The following is a 15,341-nucleotide window of genomic DNA, read 5'->3' on the forward strand; positions in this document are numbered from 1 at the left end:
TATTCTCTCTCCCTCCCCCTCTTTTTTTATTTTTTATTTTTTTTGTATTTTTTTTAAATTTTTATTTATTTATGATAGTCACAGAGAGAGAGAGAGAGAGGCAGAGACACAGGCAGAGGGAGAAGCAGGCTCCATGCACCGGGAGCCCGACGTGGGATTCGATCCCGGGTCTCCAGGATCGCGCCCTGGGCCAAAGGCAGGCGCCAAACCGCTGCGCCACCCAGGGATCCCTTTTTTAAAAGTAGGCTCCGTGCTGGGCCTACTTAAAACAGGACCTGAGATCAAGATCTGAAATGACATCAAGAGTCTCAACTGACTGAGCCACTCAGATATCCCTGTATTATTCTCTTGATATTGTATTTACAGAGCAGAAGTTTTAATTTTAAGTTCAGTTTATTATTTTTTCTCATAATCATGCCTTTTGTGTTTTATCTAAAAAGTCATTATTATACCTAAGGTGATCTAGGTTTTGTACTATGTTTACTTCTAGAGTTCTAAAGTTTTGTGTTTTACATTGATATCTGTGATCCACTTGGAGTTCATTGTTCCAAAGGGTGTAAGATCTATTTCTAGATTAAACTTCTTTGCTATTGTTTCATGTGGATCTATAGTGTTGCAGTACCACCTGTTGAAAAGACTGTCTTTTCTCCCTTGTATTGCCTTTGCTATTTTACCAAAGTTCAATTAACTATATTATTTTTGGGGGCTCTCCATTCTGTTCCATTGATCTGTTTGTCTATTCTTTTGCTAATACCTCACTGTTTAGATTACTGTAGCTTTATAGTAAGTCTTAAAGCTGGGTAGTGTCAGTCCACCAATTTTTTCTACTTTTTTAATGTGGTGTTGGCTATTCTGGGATTTTTGCCTTTCCTATAACCTTTTGAATTAGTTTTTCAATATCCACAAAATAGATTGCTGGGATTTTTGTTGGGATTGCATTGAATCTATAGATCAAATGTGAAGAACTGATATCATGTTAACCTTGTCTTCTTATCCATGAAAGTGAAATATAGCTTCATCTATATAGCTGTTTTTTTGATTCTGTTCTTCTGAGTTTATATTTTTCTTCACATAGATCTTGCACATATTTTGTTATACTCATGCTTGAGAATTAGGATGTAACATGTTCAGATTCAAGCATTGCTCTGTGTACCACATAAAGCCTCATTCTTTCCATTCCTTATTTAGTCAGTTTGGTATATTACTTTTTCCAAAAATGTGCTTATTTCATTTTAATTTTCAAGTTACTTAGCAAACATTTTTGACAATAGTATCATATTAATTTCATCTGTCCTGTATTTATATTTATATATTGTTTTATCCATAATATTATTCTCTATATTCATTTTGCTCACCATTTTTCTTTTGCTAGACTTTTTCCTTCTTCTCAAACCATTCTCCAAGTTATGGTCTGAGTGGTTGTTAAATATATATATTTTTATATGTTATATATTTATATGTTAAATATATATAAATATCGATTATTCCATTTATTTTATCAAGATCCTTCAGTGTTTTCTCAATATATTAAGAGTAAAGCCCTATATCACATTCCACACTTTCATTATAAGGCTCTTATTTAAGTATGAAAAGTTTCTAGACCAAAAAATTATTCAGATATATCTACTTGTGTCTGTGTCTGTGTGTGTGTTGTAGGATTTTAGACCCGTTACTACCCTATGTAGAAAATACGTTTTCTCTTCTGGAACTATTTCTCTGTCTTTCCTCATTCTCTTTATCTGGACTTTATTATCCTTTCTGTAATTACACAACATCTTTATTTTGATACCACAGAAATCATTACATTATATTCTAATTTTGTATTAAATTGATTGCATCTCCTGGATGACTGACTATAAATTCAATTAGAGCTCTGTAACAGTGATCACTTTGTCTCAAAATTTAGCAGAGTTCCTGTAAAATGTAATCACTCAATAAATATTGGATGGAAGTGTCATTGATTATAACAGCATACTGTATAAATATTTTACTGTATTTGTGTTCAAAGATGAACTAAGAGTGAGGAGAGAAGTGAACAAGGAGTGAGAACTCCTGAATTATATAGTTTTGCCTCTTGTAATTCGAAAGCTGTAAAATGTACAAAATCACTTACATTATAACACTCTATGAAGCTATATTCTTATGTATAAAAAGACAAGTTGAACTAGACAATTTTTCCAACATAAAATAGGCTTGACAGAGAGAACCAATTTTCCCTCTGGAAAAATGTTTTTCATTTCCATACCTAAAAACAGAGAAAACTTCACTGTCTTGCAACTATATTGTTAGAATGGTATAAATATGCTAATTTCATATATTAAAAATTCTGTCTTAATACTAGAAATTATGAATATTTACTTGATGACATAATATTTTGCAAGCTTGTCTAGTATTAAGTGAGGTATCTCTTACTAATATAAATTTATAAATTATATTTTTATTTTTTTTATTTTTTTATTTTTTTTTAAGATTTTATTTATTTATTCATGATAGTCACAGAGAGAGAGAGAGAGAGAGAGAGAGAGAGAGAGGCAGAGATACAGGCAGAGGGAGAAGCAGGCTCCATGCACCGGGAGCCCGACGTGGGATTCGATCCCGGGCCTCCAGGATCGCGCCCTGGGCCAAAGGCAGGCACCAAACCGCTGCGCCACCCAGGGATCCCTATAAATTATATTTTTAAATGCCCTTTCTTTGGGAAAAAAATACTAGAGACAATGCTAACAATTAACAATTACTTAGATTAGCTCCCATGTCAAATTCTGGGTTTTGGTGGAAGAAATAATATGATGTGTAGCTTCATCAGAACCACTTTTGGCAAAGCTGTTGCCTACAAAAAAGGTATGTACTTACCAGAATAAAGGGGAGATAACACTAAGAAATTTTAAAAAATACATCAATTTGAAAAATCAACATACATATTCCTTTCCTTTTTTAAAGATTTTATTTATTTATTCATGAAAGGCAGAGAGAGAGAGAGAGAGAGAGAGAGAGAGAGAGAGAGAGAGAGGTAGAGACATAGGCAGAGAGAGAAGAAGACTCTCTGCAGGAGCCCAATGTGGGACTTGATCCCAAACCCCAGGATCATGCCCTGAGTCAGATGAGGCAGATGCTCAATCTCTGAGCCACCCAGGCATCCCAACATATTCCTTTCAATTAAATATTAGTTATTCCAAAGTAATGTGTTTGCTATATTGGTAAATTACTAAGATATTGTGACTTTTGGTGGAATTGTACTTTTTTTCTTAGCTCTGTCTTTCCCAAATCCAAATCCAAATGGTCTTCAAGTGTTATCTAGAAGACAAAGAAAGACAAGAAGAGGAGGAACAGAAAAAAAAAAAAAGAAAAGAAAAAGGAAACGAAAACCTGATTTCTCTTTCTCCTGCTTCTCTCTTCTGTGCCTTTTCTTATTCAAGTAATAAAAATTTGGAGAAGAACAGTAAATTTATATGTTCTGTTTTGATTTATCCACCTTTATTTTGAGGTCTGTCTTCTTGGCTCTAGCTATTCTTGTTGTGAATATAAATAAAGGAAACCTTATTTGAAATGGAGTCAGGAAGCCCTGAAGGTGGTCGTTTTAAGTGTTTCCTCTTCAATGGGATTCATAAAAAAGACTTTGACAGGTACTCTAGTACACCAGTTCTGATAAATTTAAGATCATAACATTGAACTAAGTAAGAATTTCCACAACTTTAACAGAAAACTGATTGCTTTACTGTTTTGTTTTCCAGGTTTAAAGGAACTCTTTTTGGGCAGCCCGGGTGGCTCAGCGGTAGCACCGCCTTCAGCCCAGGGCCTGATCCTAGAGTCCTGGAATCGAGTCCCACATCATGGAGCCTGCTTCTCCCTCTGCCTATGTCTCTGCCTCTCTCTGTGTCTCTCATGAATAAATAAATGAAATCTTTAAAAAAAATAAAAAGGGATCTATTTTTTCTTCTTTAAGCAATCTATAATTTACTGCAATTTGGTAAAGTATATCTTTACCACAAAGTTTGAAGAATTTATCTCTTCCTCCCTACGAGATTCCTCCAAAATTCTGAAACCTTATCAAATATTCTTATTTTTCATGAGAATGTGTCTATTCGCATAAATTCAATAAAAATCTCTTCCTCTTAAAACAGGATGTGGAATACCCGTTGCCCCTGCTTCTTTTAGTCTACAGCTGATACAAAGGAGACATACTTCAATATTGTAAAGACCTATCTCTGTTGAAAATAATCATGCTTTGATAGAGCAATTGTTTCACAGTGTGATCCTGGGAACATCATTTTTGCAGCTCATACTTTAGATATTGGAAAAGACATCTCTAGAAAAAACTTCTTTTGACCCTGCTGGAAAGACCCCTGTCAGCTACGGTTTATCAACCCTTGTCCTGCCAAACTCTAGGGAACAAACTTTTGGATTCACATGTTATATCTAAAGAAAAGTACCAAATCCTGGCTGGTCCTGCACACCAGCTGGTGACCTGAAGGTAAAGATTTCCAGGAACTGAAGACGTACAACAACAACAGGAGAGCTTTCCTGAGATGATCAGATCAGGACTCTCTTGCTACTTTCTTGCTGCTGCTTCTTACTTGGTTTTTCTCCTCTTTCTCTTGGAGAGACAATGCTCTTATCAACAAATTTTAGTCTATTGCAAAGGAGAGAAATGTCTCTGACTGTTGGATCTGTCACCAGAAACTCTGATCTGTTCACAGTGGCAGAGACCCTTTGGTATTTCCTGTAGCTAATGTCTCTTTAGTCCTAAATGGCAATGCTGTTTATACATGCAAGCTTATGGGTGTTACCTATTAGGTTAGGTTGTTACAACTAGGTGTTCTCACACCATGTTTCAACCTTTCCCCAGTCTAACCAGACTAGTTCAACTAAACACTGCCACTGTTGCTGTTTGACCCTTGTTCCTACACATTCTTTTCTTTATCTAAATATGATCTGTTCCCCTGTACCCAAGGGAGATACAAATGAGTTTATACTTCTCTGTGAGGTTTTTATTTTTTTAATTTTTTTTTGTTTTTTCTCTCTGAGGCTTTTAGAAAAGACCTCTTTAAGAAGGGACAGGCTTTCAGAATGTTATCTCAACTCCTCTGACTCATGGCTTTAAAGGGTAGATCATGAAATTCCAGCTAACGAATCTATCAAACCAGACCTCAGCTGGAAACCTTATAGTCCATTGGGTTTCACGTTTGTTTAAGGTCGACTGCATTTGGAGGGCATGGGAATGTTAAGAGAGCTAACAAATCAGAGGTCTATGCTTACTGGAACTTTACTGTCCCTGTTAACATCCATACCAAATCAGAAGCTTCCCATTAGTTCATTCTCTTGAACATCCCTGGCCACTGTAAACAGGAACTCCCAAGATGCATACATGACTCTAGATTTGTTTCCCTAAGGAGAGCCCTTCTCCCATTGATTGGATTAAATACCAAGGACGTGCATGAGAAGAAATCTCTCCATAATGTTAGGAGAGCTAGCCCATTCCACAGCCAAAGCAATAGCAGGTAAAGTGCTAGGTAAGCACTTGACTCATTGGCTAAAGTAATTTTGCATAGTCACGTTGCCCAAGATTATCTGCTTGTTGAATAAGAAATCATTTGTGTATAGTGATACCACCTGCTGTACATGGATAAATTTCTCTGAATAGGAAGAAACCTAATTGCATAAAATCAGAGATCAAGCACATTGGCTAAAACAAAATCCAGATAATACATGGTTTTGACCTATGCAACTGGTTACTTTCAGACTTGGAGCTCTGGCTTAGGACTATTAGCCAAATTGGGGCCATTATTCTGTTCCTTGTCTTATTTTGTATAATCAATTGTATTTTTTTAAAGTAAACTCTGCCTGTAACATGGGGCTCGAACACATGACCTCAAGATCAAAAGCCACATGCTTTATCTACTGAGCCAGCCAGGTACCCCTGTTAATCAATTTTAAATGTTGTGCTTGTTGCCTGCCAAACCACTGCAGAAGTAATGCACCAAGCAGGGTGATGCTAGCTAAGGGCTTTGTGATGATCTCCAATGCTTACAATCTTGATAAGATATAGATGTTCAGTGGACAATCCCTAAGAATCCTTCCTCCTACCCTTCTTAATTACACAGATACGGCCTCCACAATTTCCATTCTATACACTTTTCCTTACATGGAAAAATGACAATCAGGAAAAGTCCTTCCTGGCACTGGGGGGGACAAACCACTAAATGTGGTAAACCCACCTTATCAGTGATGTTTTTGAGGAAAGATCTTGATCAAAAAGGAAAAGTGTGAAAATAAAGGAAAGTTCATTAAAAATGAAATTGGGATGATCTGAAGGCTGATTCTCATGCACATACTACTTATTGCTGCCTGCATAACCAGGAGGAAGAAGGAAGAATTATTTTGACAAAGAGGACATTCTTCATTTAGAAATTTCATCTCCTGCTTTAAGAGAAAGAAGGAAGCTCCCTCCCTACCCCAAGAACAACACACTAACCACAGCTGTCAGCCAATGAGAAACCTTCACAAACTCAAACTTTTGTTCTTTTCCCGTGAACTTTTGTTCAAAACAATCCTCAATTTTTTTTTTAATTTTTATTTATTTATGATAGTCATACAGAGAGAGAGAGAGAGAGAGAGGCAGAGACACAGGCAGAGGGAGAAGCAGGCTCCATGCACCGGGAGCCTGACGTGGGATTCCATCCCGGGTCTCCAGGATCGCGCCCTGGGCCAAAGGCAGGCGCCAAACCGCTGCGCCACCCAGGGATCCATGACGAATCTAATAAAAGCTGATCTTGTCTTTGTCCCTTCCGATTTGCCAATGGTTCACCATAGCTTGCAAGTCCCAGATTGCAATTCCTCTGCTATTCCTGAATAAACTCAATCTCCTGGTAAAATAGCTGGTTATTTTATTTTATTTTTTTTAAGATGTATTTACTTAGAGGGGAGGGGCGAGATGGCGGAAGAGTAGGGTCCCCAAATCACCTGTCCCCACCAAATTACCTAGAAAACCTTCAAATTTTCCTGAAAATCTATGAATTCGGCCTGAGATTCAAAGAGAGACCAGCTGGAACGCTACAGTGAGAAGAGTTCGCGCTTCTATCCAGGTAGGAAGACGGGGAAAGAGAAAGAAACAAAGGCCTCCAAGGGGGAGGGGCCCGCGAGGAGCCGGGCTGAGGCCGGGGCGAGTGTCCCCAGGACAGGAGAGCCCCGTCCCGGAGACGCAGGAGCTGCACCGACCTTCCCGGGGGAAAGGGGCTCGCGGGGAGGTGGAGCAGGAACCAGGAGGGCGGGGATGCCCTCGGGCTCCCGGGGACACTAACAGGCACCTGCGCCCCGGGAGAGTGCGCCGAGCTCCCTAAGGGCTGCAGCGCGCACGGCGGGACCCGGAGCAGCTCGGGGGGCTCGGGGGCGGCTCCGCGGAGGGGGCTGCGGGGCGGGAGCGAGAATCCACCAGCACAGGCTCCGGAGCACAGGGCGCCGGGACACAGCCCAGGATCCGGCCTCCCTCGGGACAGGCAGAGGCCGGGAGGGCCCAGGACAGCGAGGACGCTCCTGCCCCAGCTGAGCAGATCAGCGGCCCCGCCCCAGAGCCTCCAGGCCCTGCAGACGGAGTTCCTGCCGGAGCTGAATCCAGGTTTCCAGAGCTGCCCCGCCACTGGGGCTGTTCCTCCTGCGGCCTCACGGGGTAAACAACCCCCACCGAGCCCTGCACCAGGCAGGGGCAGAGCAGCTCCCCCAAGTGCTAACACCTGAAAATCACAACAGGCCCCTCCCCCAGAACACCAGCTAGACGGACCAGTTCCAGGGGAAGTCAAGGGACTTAAAGTACACAGAATCAGAAGATACTCCCCCGTCGGTTTTTTGTTTTTTGTTTTGTTTTGTTTCATTTTGTTTTGTTTTAATTTGTTTCCTTCCCCCACCTTTTTTTTCCTTTCTTTTTCTTTCTCTTTTTCTTCTTTTTTTTTCTTCCTTTTTTCTTTTTTCTCTCTTTTCTTTCCTTCTTTCTCGCCTCTCTTTTTCTCTTTTTCCCAATACAACTCGCTTTTGGCCACTCTGCACTGAGCAAAATGACTAGAAGGGAAACCTCACCTCAAAAGAAAGAATCAGAAACAGTCCTCTCTCCCATACAATTACAAAATCTGGATTACAATTCAATGTCAGAAAGCCAATTCAGAAGCACTATTATACAGCTCCTGGTGGCTCTAGAAAAAAGTATAAAGGACTCAAGAGACTTCATGACTGCAGAATTTAGAGCTAATCAGGCAGAAATTAAAAATCAATTGAATGAGATGCAATCCAAACTAGAAGTCCTAAGGACGAGGGTTAACGAGGTGGAAGAACGAGTGAGTGACCTAGAAGACAAGTTGATGGCAAAGAGGGAAACTGAGGAAAAAAGAGACAAACAATTAAAAGACCATGAAGATAGATTAAGGGAAATAAACGACAGCCTGAGGAAGAAAAACCTACGTTTAATTGGGGTTCCCGAGGGCGCCGAAAGGGCCAGAGGGCCAGAATATGTATTTGAACAAATTCTAGCTGAAAACTTTCCTAATCTGGGAAGGGAAACAGGCATTCAGATCCAGGAAATAGAGAGATTCCCCCCCTAAAATCAATAAAAACCCTTCAACACCTCGACATTTAATAGTGAAGCTTGCAAATTCCAAAGATAAAGAGAAGATCCTTAAAGCAGCAAGAGACAAGAAATCCCTGACTTTTATGGGGAGGAGTATTAGGGTAACAGCAGACCTCTCCACAGAGACCTGGCAGGCCAGAAAGGGCTGGCAGGATATATTCAGGGTCCTCAATGAGAACAACATGCAACCAAGAATACTTTATCCAGCAAGGCTGTCATTCAAAATGGAAGGAGAGATAAAGAGCTTCCAAGACAGGCAGGAACTGAAAGAATATGTGACCTCCAAACCAGCTCTGCAAGAAATTTTAAGGGGGACTCTTAAAATCCCCTTTTAAGAAGAAGTCCAGTGGAACAATCCACAAAAACAAGGACTGAATAGATATCATGATGACACTAAACTCATATCTGTCAATAGTAACTCTGAACGTGAACGGGCTTAATGATCCCATCAAAAGGCGCAGGGTTTCAGACTGGATAAAAAAGCAGGACCCATCTATTTGCTGTCTACAAGAGACTCATTTTAGACAGAAGGACACCGACAGCCTGAAAATAAAAGGTTGGAGAACCATTTACCATTCGAATGGTCCTCAAAAGAAAGCAAGGGTAGCCATCCTGGCCTCAGCAATCAGACAACAAAAAGACATTAAAGGCATTCAAATTGGCAAAGAAGAAGTCAAACTCTCCCTCTTCGCCGATGACATGATACTCTACATAGAAAACACAAAAGTCTCCACCCCAAGATTGCTAGAACTCATACAGCAATTCGGTAGCATGGCAGGATACAAAATCAATGCCCAGAAATCAGTGGTATTTCTATACACTAACAATGAGACTGAAGAAAGAGAAATTAAGGAGTCAATCCCATTTACAATTGCACCCAAAAGTATAAGATACCTAGGAATAAACCTAACCAAAGAGGTAAAGGATCTATACCCTCAAAACTATAGAACACTTCTGAAAGAAATTGAGGAAGCTGCAAAAAGATGGAAAAATATTCCATGCTCATGGATTGGCAGAATTAATATTGTGAAAATGTCAATGTTACCCAGGGCAATATACACGTTTAATGCAATCCCTATCAAAATACCATGGACTTTCTTTAGAGAGTTGGAACAAATCATCTTAAGATTTGTGTGGAATCAGAAAGGACCCCGAATAGCCAGGGGAATTTTAAAAAAGAAAACCCTATCTGGGGGCATCACAATGCCAGATTTCAGGGTGTACTACAAAGCTGTGGTCATCAAGACAGTGTGGTACTGGCACAAAAACAGACACATAGATCAATGGTACAGAATAGAGAACCCAGAAGTGGACCCTGAACTTTATGGTCAACTAATATTCAATAAAGGAGGAAAGACTATCCATTGGAAGAAAAACAGTCTTTTCAATAGATGGTGCTGGGAAAATTGGACATCCACATGCAGAAGAATGAAACTAGACCACTCTCTTTCACCATACACAAAGATAAACTCAAAATGGATGAAAGATCTAAATGTGAGACAAGATTCCATCAAAATCCTAGAGGAAAACACAGGCAACACCCTTTTTGAACTCGGCCACAGTAACTTCTTGCAAGATACATCCACGAAGGCAAAAGAAACAAAAGCAAAAATGAACTATTGGGAATTCATCAAGATAAGAAGGTTTTGCACAGCAAAGGATACAGTCAACAAAACTAAAAGACAACCTGCAGAACGGGAGAAGATATTTGCAAATGACATATCAGATAAAGGGCTAGTTTCCAAGATCTATAAAGAACTTATGAAACTCAACACCAAAGAAACAAACAATCCAATCATGAAATGGGCAAAAGACATGAACAGAAATCTCACAGAGGAAGACATAGACATGGCCAACATGCACATGAGAAAATGCTCTGCATCACTTGCCATCAGGGAAATACAAATCAAAACCACAAAGAGATACCACCTCACACCAGTGAGAATGGGGAACATTAACAAGGCAGGAAACCACAAATGTTGGAGAGGATGCGGAGAAAAGGGAACCCTCCTGCACTGTTGGTGGGAATGTGAACTGGTGCAGCCACTCTGGAAAACTGTGTGGAGGTTCCTCAAAGAGTTAAAAATAGATCTGCCCTAGGACCCAGCAATTGCTCTGCTGGGGATTTACCCCAAAGATACAGATGCAATGAAACGCCGGGACACCTGCACCCCGATGTTTATAGCAGCAATGTCCACAACAGCAACACTGTGGAATGAGCCTTGGTGTCCATCGAAAGATGAATGGATAAAGAAGCTGTGGTCTATGTATACAATGGAATATTCCTCAGCCATTAGAAATGACAAGTACCCACCATTTGTTTCAATGTGGATGGAACTGGAGGGTATTATGCTGAGTGAAGTAAGTCAGTCGGAGAAGGACAAACATTATATGTTCTCATTCATTTGGGGAATATAAATATTAGTGAAAGGAAATATAAGGGAAGGGAGAAGAAATGTGTGGGAAATATCAGAAAGGGAGACAGAACATAAAGACTCCTAACTCTGGGAAACGAACAGTTAACTAGGGGTGGTGGAAGGGGAGGAGGGCAGAGGGTGGGGGTGAGTGGGTGACGGGCACTGGGGGTTATTCTGTATGTTGGTAAATTGAACTCCAATAAAAAATAAATTAAAAAAAAAGATTTATTTACTTATGTGAGAGAGAGAAAAAAAAGAAAAGGTTGGGGAAGAGGGCAAGAATCTTTGAGCAGACTTCCAGCTGAGCACAGAGCTGGACATGGGGCTGGATCACAAATTATGAGATCATGACCTGAGCCCAAACCAAGACCTGGCTGCTGAACTAACTGAGCCACCCAGGATGCCCCTGGTTATTTTAAAGGTTGGAATTATGTCAAAGTTGTTGTAAACTCCTCATGAAGTCACTAAATTATAGATGATTTCTTTCTGTAGTAGCTGTAAGTTAACTAATCCAAAATTAGATCAAATATCCATTTTATAAATCTTAATGTATTTCTGAAACTGAATATAAATTTATGACACAGTTTAGTTAATTCAGTTAATTTTTCTCACAGGCATATGTATGTAGTCTCAAAGTGTAATTATAGTAACTCATGATTTTTGTGAATAGATATTTCAGAGGGAAATTATACGTCTAATCACTGAGCAAAAGAGCTTTATTCCGAGGACTTAACTCATTGTTTCTTCTTGTGCATATTTGACTATAATGAAATCAAAAAATATAAGTTGATATTTTATAGAATGGCATTTCATTGAATTAATGAATTAATGAATTTCTATTTTTCATAACTAGGAAAATATCATTTCCCAGTTTAATGTATAAAATTGTTTCATGCATAAAATTTGAAGAGAGTAATTTCCAATATCATATTTAAAATGTTATAAAACTATGAACCTGCCTTTCTTTTCCATTTCTGTTTTTTAAAATTTGAAACACACAATGCTGAATACTGGTATTTTAAATGTATGTCAAGTCCCTTGAGTAATAATGTTATTTTTTTTTGAGTAATAATGTTATATATGATAACTTGTTGGTATCTGTTCTTTAAATCCACATTACCCTGGTCCCACAATTGCCCTGATAGTTGCAGTATGGCAAATCAATAAATGACTAAGCTTCAAAGCTAACTCAATAATCCTTTGACTTAAATTTTCTAATTGAAAAAAAACAAGAAAAAAAAATTCTAATTGTTCAACCAAATGTAATTGTCAACTACTTGGGGGGCCTTGGGTGGCTCAGTGGTTTAGCACCTGCCTTCAGTCTAGGGCGTGATCCTGGAGTCCTGGGATCAAGTCCCATATCAGGCTCCTGCATGGAGCCTGCTTCTCCTCTATCTGTGTCTCTGCCTCTCTCTCTCTCTCTCTCTGTCTCTCATGAATAAATAAATAAAATCTTTAAAAAAAAAATCTAAAAAAAAAGTCCACTACTTTGCACACCATGAAATTCATAATTTACCTAGAATTATAATGTTTATGCTTGTATAATTTCTCTGACATCTGACATTGTAATTTCATGTTACTAATGCATGATAACTTTAAATTGAAAAATGCAGGAATACATAAAATAGCAAAATGTTTTACTAAAGCATATAAAAGAAACATGAATTAAGTGAAGAAACTGAATATTAGCAGAAAATGCTGGAATAAGTAATCTTGATCTTTACTAAAGAAGACAAAATTAGAACATGTTTAAGTGACTGCTAAAGGAATAAGAAAGTTGGAAGAGAACAAAAGATTTTAGGACTAATTTTAGGACTGATTGTGAACAGAAGAAATAATTTTAAAATACTCATACCTATGTACACTTATAAACATCTGCACACATATACATTATTCAAGTATACTTTTAATAAATGTTAACCTTAATAAATAACTTTAATGTTAACCCTTGTTCAAAACCAGAATTCTACATTTACTGCCTATTTTTAATCTGTAAGATAAATCTAAGAAATGACTCATAAAAATATCCTTCCAAATTTTATATTGATTTATTAAAAGAAAAAAAAATAAGATAAATGATCAATTATTGAAAAAGATAAATATTCAAAAGTATAGCATAACCAGGAGATCATCAACTGAGATTTTCACAGCCTTTTTAGTTAAAACAGTAAAATCTCATCTTACAAATTTAACCATGAATAGTCCATTAACCATTAACTCATTTTCCTTACAAACTCAGTTTTCATCATGTAAAAATGTGTAAACAATTCCTTTAGAAAATTTACAGCTTTATAGCTTGCAAAGTTAATTGCAATGAAACCAAAGAATTTTGACAAAACATTTCAAGATTTTTTCCATCTGAATGTGCATTTTAATGATTTAACATGCAATTCCTTGTCTCATTTTGAAACTGTCAAATTTACATGCACTTGTCCTCTGCCCTGTAAACAGTTGTTATTGCAAATAAATATTGCAGTTGAGCTTGAAGATGGATTTGAAATATTAGATCTAAATTACCAAAATATTTTTTAAATTACCAAAATATAACCACTATGATGACAAGTAATTTCCATGAAGTGTCACCCTTTTATTCTTGAGCAAGTTATAACTTTTATGCTGATGATATTGTTGCAGGAAAGAAAAACCTGATCTTAGTACAAAAGGTTAATTTTAAAATTAGGAAGACAAATCTAAAAATGATGCCATTTCCTATTAGTTTTCTAATTTCCGTTACATTTTAATATAATTTATAAATGGCAACATGTATTTATCCTCATTGAAAGTTATTTTTTACATTATTATTCAGTATCAAGAGCCCTTAATCAAAATGATTTGCTATTGAAGAGATATCTAATTGTGAATACTTAAAAAATATAGTAGCCATGACCCTTTATGACATATTGTATCTTCTAGACTTAAATTATTTTCACAATAATGGCTACTAGAAATTTTAATCAGTTTATATTTAAAGATGTATTTTGGAAAGAACAAGCTTTGAAAATCGATTCATGGAATGATCTTTTGTTTGTATTCAGAGTTCTTATGTCATTTGTGCAAATATGAAGAAAGAGAAAAGCATTCCTTAAAAAGTATTATTGAATAATTAAATAATTGAGTAAGAGTAAAAAACAGTAATGATGAGGTAATATATATTATAAGAATTTAAGGGAAAAAAGAATTATAAATATTAAAATAAGAAATTGGTAAAGAATACATAATAGATGGTGGACTCAAACATAAAACATATACCCAAATATCTTTGCAGAAGAGAAAAAATAATTTCTGTGACTATAGAGAATCGGCCCACTCTAACCACCACTTGGAAAAGAGCGAATTAATCAAAATACAAAAATATTAACTCAATCCAGTGAAATCATTTAAGCATTAACAATGACAAAAATAATATGATAGCAATGATAAAATAATGATGATGACAAAATTAAAAAATAATGGTCACACCTAAAACACCTTGAAACATGGGTAGAGTAATGTGTCCAGGAGCCGCTGGGAGCAGAAGTGGCCAGAAATAGATTCTCTCTTGGAACCTCGAGAAGGAACACAACCCCAATGACACTTTGCTTTTAGCTCCTTAAGGCTTCCTTTAGATTTCTGCCTCTAGAAGTGTAAAAAAAATAAATCTGTGCCATTTTTGTCACTGCATTTGTGGAAATTTGTGATAGCACCAGAAAATTACATACCCTGGAACTGGATTATACCCTTTAGCTTTCATTTACATAGAAATCATTGGCAGGCATCCCAAAGCAAGCAAACTGTTCTTCAAGAGAAGCCAAGACCATTGTGTCCTTCATCAGTCATACTTGACCTAGAAGAAATTGTATTATATACCCAGTTATCTACCCTGTGGTCATGGAAAAGAGAAATAGAGAGTGGAGCAGGCAAAGCATCTTCATTAATTCACCCGACAAATACTTACTCAATGAAATAGGCTTAATCTGGGGGCAATGGAGAAAAAAAAATACTCAAGAACCCCTGCTCTCATGGATACTACATTCTAGCTTTCTTTTTTATAGACTGTCTCTTCCATTAAAAAAAAATGTGACTGTTTAAAAGTATAAGCATGGTTCACTTGATGCATGTTTAGTTTTGCTTGCCAAATGGGTGGTCAGGGTAGAGAGAAAAAAAAATATGGTAGCAAGTATTTTTTGGACAAGTTTCTCTGTGAACTCTGCATCAAATATAATCTTTTGAATAAGCCCAGGAATGGTCTATGGTCTGAGAAAGAAAAATGAAACCACTAAACTGTTTCTTGCCAGATACTTCCTTCAATGCAGATTTTATGAGACCTGGATAGGGTG

The sequence above is a fragment of the Canis aureus genome, chromosome 20 (assembly GCF_053574225.1).
Source record: "Canis aureus isolate CA01 chromosome 20, VMU_Caureus_v.1.0, whole genome shotgun sequence".
Classification (NCBI taxonomy): Eukaryota; Metazoa; Chordata; class Mammalia; order Carnivora; family Canidae; genus Canis; species Canis aureus.